This window comes from Chaetura pelagica, unplaced genomic scaffold, assembly GCF_000747805.2.
Source record: "Chaetura pelagica isolate M959 unplaced genomic scaffold, ChaPel_1.0 scaffold216, whole genome shotgun sequence".
Lineage (NCBI taxonomy): Eukaryota > Metazoa > Chordata > Aves > Apodiformes > Apodidae > Chaetura > Chaetura pelagica.
The window spans coordinates 307580-313397 of NW_009953597.1; positions in this window are offsets into that span (position 1 = coordinate 307580).

The following is a 5818-nucleotide window of genomic DNA, read 5'->3' on the forward strand; positions in this document are numbered from 1 at the left end:
ACTCTTTCTTTCTGTAACACCTCCATTGATATAACATTGGCACTAAACCTAGCTCTGACAGCAGTCTATCTGGCATCAGCAATAACCAGAGAGAAGGACAAGAATGCATGAGTACTTCTGCTTTAAAAGTGTTCTGTTCTGGGGAAATCCAGAGAAAACTGATTCAATGTGACCCTCTCTCACAAATGGGAACTTGTCCTGTGTTTGTTACCAGAAATAATGTGTCTGAATGAGATTTCCTGTACCTGACAAATGCAAGTAAAAATAAGTGTTATTAAATTTGTTTTGGAATACCAAGTGTAAGTATCTAATGCTACCTCTAGATCACTTGCAGGTTAAGAAGAGGAGATGTCATACACTGTGGAAAAGTAATAACTTCTTAAATGTCTGGTAGTGACTTAAGAAAAGTTATTATGCACTAAGTAATTTCTTTATGCACCACACCTGGGTGTAATAACCCAAATTGCCTGTGACTTATGATTATATTTGGTAACATTCACCATTTCCCACTGTAGTGTGAAATCAATACTGCACACAGTAGCTGTGGCACTTACTGAACACTAGGGAGCTGGTTATAGCTCCATAAACTTGAAGACTGCCTCTGTTATTACTTAATTAACATTTGTATCTGTGCATAAAATAGAACATAATTTACAGTCATTCTCTGGTTAAAGGTCTAACAGTCTTCACCATACAGTCTATAATTTAAATAATAACCTCAGAAGTGTCAATAAAAACAAGTTTGGCTGACATCTTACACTGGCAGTGTGCATTTCAGAATTCTTTTTTTTCCCCTGTTATTAATATAGGCTTAGTATACATTATTTTGAGTCCTTCTTAAAATTGCTTTTCATACAAAATAAATCTACACAGAATTCTAAATTTTCTTTTTCTTGATTTCTCGTTTTTCTTCCTCCTCCCCACCAAGGAAACCCTTTGTTTACCTACTGGCTCAATAGTTTCTGAGTTCAAACAGGAACGCTATGAGAAGTGAACCTTTTCATGGAATCATAGAATCATTAAGGATTGAACAGACCTTCAAGACCATCAAGTCCAACCATTAGCCCTACACTCCCATTTGTTGCTTTTGCGAAAGCTTTTTACATAGCATCTGTTGTTATGTTGTTAACTGGGTAATAGTACTGCAGCTATGAACGGAATTTGGCTCCAATTCTTGTCTATTTGCAGTAGAAGGTTACCTGGCAAACAAATTCAGGCTGAAACAGTTTAGCTTGGTTTTGCCCAAGAACTGCTATTTCACGGGTGTGGACTGGGAAGGCAGTGAGGTCCATCTTTCAGATGGAGTGACATAGAGTGGGGTGAACCAGAGGCAAAAAACATCCTGAAAGGGAGACTAGGAACTGAGAAAAAGTAAATGAAAGTGTTTCCAAGTGTTTAGTGTACATAACTTCTTACTGTTTCTCACAATCTGGCATTTTTTTGTTTGGTTTGGTTTGTTTAGGTTTTTTTTGTTTGTTTGTTTGTTTGGTGTTGGTTTTGTTGTGTTGTTTTTGGTTTTGTGTTTGTGTTTTTGTTGTGTGTTTTTTTGTTCTTGTGTTTTTTTTTTTGTTGTTTTGTGGTTGGGTTTTTTTTCTACTGGAACTATAAGATGCTTAATTTTCTGGCCTATTTTTAGGCACTGCAAGAGAATTATTTTCTTAAAAAGAAAGCTGTATGGTAAACAAGCTCATATTGTATATGTAACTTGTTTTGAAAGATTTACATGTATTGCTCTAGTCCATATTATTAATAAATATTCTTTGATTTTTCTTTTTATTTTTAATAAAGAACAGAGAAATACTCTACTAGTGATTCTGGGGTTTCTCCTTGCTTTAAGCAACTTTTTCTGGGTCACCTGACAATGGAGATAATACAGCACTTCTGCTGCATCACCAGAGCAGAAGATTATGAACGAAAAATTCAATTTTTAATTCTACTAACATGAGTTGAGTGTATTTTTAAAAAATTACTTCCAGGACACCTTTCTGTCAACTGAGAAATGAGCCTACAGTCCTCAGTCTGGACCTCAGGGAACTGTCTTACACAACACAGCAAAAAATATGCAATTTATTGTCATGATTAGGTCACAAAAGTTGTATTGAAAAATATACTGGAAGTGCTAAGACTTAAACATTAATAAGAAGTGAGGGAATAATGGGCCAAATGTAGCTCAGGAGGGCTGCTTAGCCAAATGCATTAACAGTATACAGGAAAATGTATATTTGTGTGCATTTTTCCTTTAAAACTCTTTTTTCAGAAGAGTGTTTTAAATTAAAATGATATGGTTTTCAGCAGACAGAGAAGTTGTGTTTTTTTCATTATTATTATTGTTGTTGCTGTTGTTGTTATTACTATCGCTTTTCATGAGACATTCGTCAGTGTTTTCCTCTGATTCCCAAGCGGTGGGAGCTCGCAGGACTGACTTGGTGACTTTAAATTGGACAGGTCCTTGAAGATTATCTAGTTCCAGCCCTCTGACATGGGCAGGGACACCTCCCACTAGACCAGGTTGCTCAAAGTCTCAGCCAACCTGGCCTTGAACACTTACAGGGATGGGGCATTCACAGCTTTTCTAGGAAACCTGTTCAAGTGTTTCACCCCCCTCACAGTAGATAATTTCTTTCTACTGTCTAATCTAAATATATCCCCTTTCAGTTTGAAAGTGCTGCCCTTTGTTCTATCACTACCAGAGAGTTGAAAATCTGGCATGCAAGTCTGTGGAGATCAAAAGTCCATAATAAATATGCTGTGGAAGAGTGAGAGTGGAAAAGAAATTTTTTATGCTTAAGATAAAATTCTAAGACTTACTGTCTTGGTTGTTTGAGTGCTCATGTAATCACACTTGTAATCCAGGTACCTGCTTTGCTTTTCTTGTTTGGGTTTCCTATTCCAGGAACTGTTTACTGTGGGGTATGCATATTAGTCAAGGCTGAGAGCTCCCTTTTTCTTCTCTACTCCTGTAAAGTGCCAAGTGCTCTAAAATAGTAACAACAAATAAGAATAAGAATGCTGTTACTTTCTTTCACATGGGAATTGACAACAATAGAAATTGTTGAAGGAGTCTATGAAAATATACTGTATTTAGGAACCAGGAAATAACATTTCTGATTTAAGCTTCTTTTATTCAGATGGTATTTTATTATGTGCGCTCCTTTTTTCCAGTTTTATTTTACTGTAGCAGGAAATAATGCCATTTCACATACCCAAGAGAGGGGGCAAGGAGGGCCGTAGTAAATAACAGACTGCTAAATAAATCAGGTTCAATCTGTCTTTTGCATATATCTGCCATGTTCTCTTCAGGCCGTGTTTTTGCTAGTCATCTCCTGATGATGAAGACTCCCACTGGTGTAATGCAAGATGCCTGTGGGCATGACAAATATCCTTTCATGGAGTTCCATTGAGGGATAAAATAAGGGGTCAACTCAAAGTCAGTCCTAAACTATTAATGCAAAAAAAAAATATTATTTGCACAGAATGTGACAGTCTGTCGCTTAGTTAAATACAGCTTTTTGAAGGTCTTAACACCAGAAGTAATGTATAAGACAAAACAAAAAACTTTATTTATCAGGGAGAACTTTTTGCCATCTCCAGGAAATATGTCTTATTCCAGTGAACTGTGAAGGGAACATGAGGGAAAGGGTGTGTGTGCAGAAAGTACACTTAAGATTTCTTATACAAAATGTCTCAGAGTAGTGAAGCCTGGTGGATATCCCACACCAGCTTTGTGGAGAAAATAAGTTTTAACTGCAGGTTCTATGGATTAAGGAGGAAATGAAAATACTTCCTTTTCAATGATCTGGATGTTTATCAGTGCAGTCCTGTCTTTTGCTCTAGTCAAACACAGCTTATCTGCAAATGACATCTCTAAAAGGGGGATTTTTTTTTTCTCAACTGCTAGGAATGGGAAAAAAAAAAAAAAAAATCAATACCTTTATGGCTGTGCAGGCTGGGGAGCCCTGACCTTGCAGGAGAGAAGAGCTTCTTCACAAAACACTATTATGGAGACTGATGCCTCTGATAAACTGAGATGAGACACTGGCCAGAATGTTAAATTAGAATCCTGGTTAAGAGACAACAACAAAAGGTACTGAAGTTAGGGGAGGAACATAATTAGCTAAGAATAATTATTTTCTTTATATCCAAGCTGATATCTGCTTTCATTAGTTTAAAATGCCTGTGAAGATATCCTTATGCATTGTGTAGCCTGCTTTTTTTTATTGATCACCTTGATTCTCTCTCATCTCCAGTAGATCCTTGCTAATGTAATTCCACTGTTAGAAGAAAAAGGAGAATTGCACTCCGGAATAGACCTGCTTTAGTTTACTCTACTGAAAGTAGAGAATCAGTGACTTCTGTGGATTTCTTCTGTGTTACGCTAAAAACATACTCTGTCTCTGGCATTGCTTACACTATTGGAAGTGAGTTTTTGGTCTACAGATTTGCACTGGTAGGGAAAAAAAACAAGACAAGAGAGATTTAAGATGACATAGTCATACAAGATTTTTTTAAATTTTAAATTTTTTTTCCCAGTGCAGAATCATGCAGCTGAATTTAAGCAGCATGGACATCATATATTAATTATCAGCCATCATTCAAATCTGCACATCATATAATCTAAAAAGCTGGCCTTTCAGGTAAAAATGTTCTGATGGCAAATACAGATGCCTGTATGTAGTCACCTTTAACTAAAATCTGTCTTAGATATTTAATATATAAAATGATGACAAAAACTGGCATACTATTTTTGTCTATGTACAGTCATGGAAACATGATTTCAGTAAGTTGAACTATTGCTCTGAGTGTTCCAAGAGTACTTCGTCTTTCTATTTCAAATGTTCTTAATAATTTTTTTAGACATTTGGTTATCACATCAGTACAGAAACAGTTTCAAAATACAGATACAAAAATCTCATCAGTTGAAGAGAAGTGAGGCTTACAATACATGTAGTGAAACACTGAACATGTGTTCAGGGTTCCCTCCTTTGTCCTTGAAGAGAATTTAGATGTTGACTGTCTTGCTTGGAGTGATCTTGTTTCAAGGAGAATTACTACAGTCCTGCTGCCTTCATGTGTGTTTCTGTTAGGAATATATGTTACCTAAAATGGCTCCTTGCTACACACAGCAGGATTCTGAAATCATCTATTTCTCTCAACTTCTAGCTATGAAAAAAAGATGTTCTATTTTTCAGTTTTCATGCCTGCTGAATTTTAATGAAAATAAAAATACTTTTTCTTCCCCTATTTATACAATGAAGAAATTATTAATAGACTAGGGCTTTTTTTTTTTTTTTTCCCCTCTTTTTTTTTTTTTTTTCTTCTCTGTACAGTTCATCTGGAAGTGTATAAAATCTTCATACTTTAAAAACACAGTTACTCACATTTTCTTTTTCTTGATGACATGGTGCACCTATTTTTGCCTTTTATTATTTTCCCCCTCAGGCTGTGTCATGTCCTTAGAGGTGAAGCTACAAGATTTCTCACCAAGCAATAAGGCAAAGGAATGACAATGCAACAATGGGTCTTGATGCAAAGCTTTCTGGGTGTCAAGGCTTAAAGCTGGGTTGGCAATTAACAAATGGGAGATGCTCTCCATTAAACCTCCCTCTCCAGAAAGGGAAAGGAAAGATAAGAAGAGTGAGAGAGTATGGGGTTAACAACTAAACTACACAGCTTTAATGAAACAATTCAGATGAAAAAAAGAAAGCAATTAAATATATACAAACATATACAAACCCACTATCACACTTCCCCCAATAATGTTTACAGTCACTTGAGATGCTGCAGGGCAGCTGTGGGAAAGTCCTGGACTGGGGTCCTG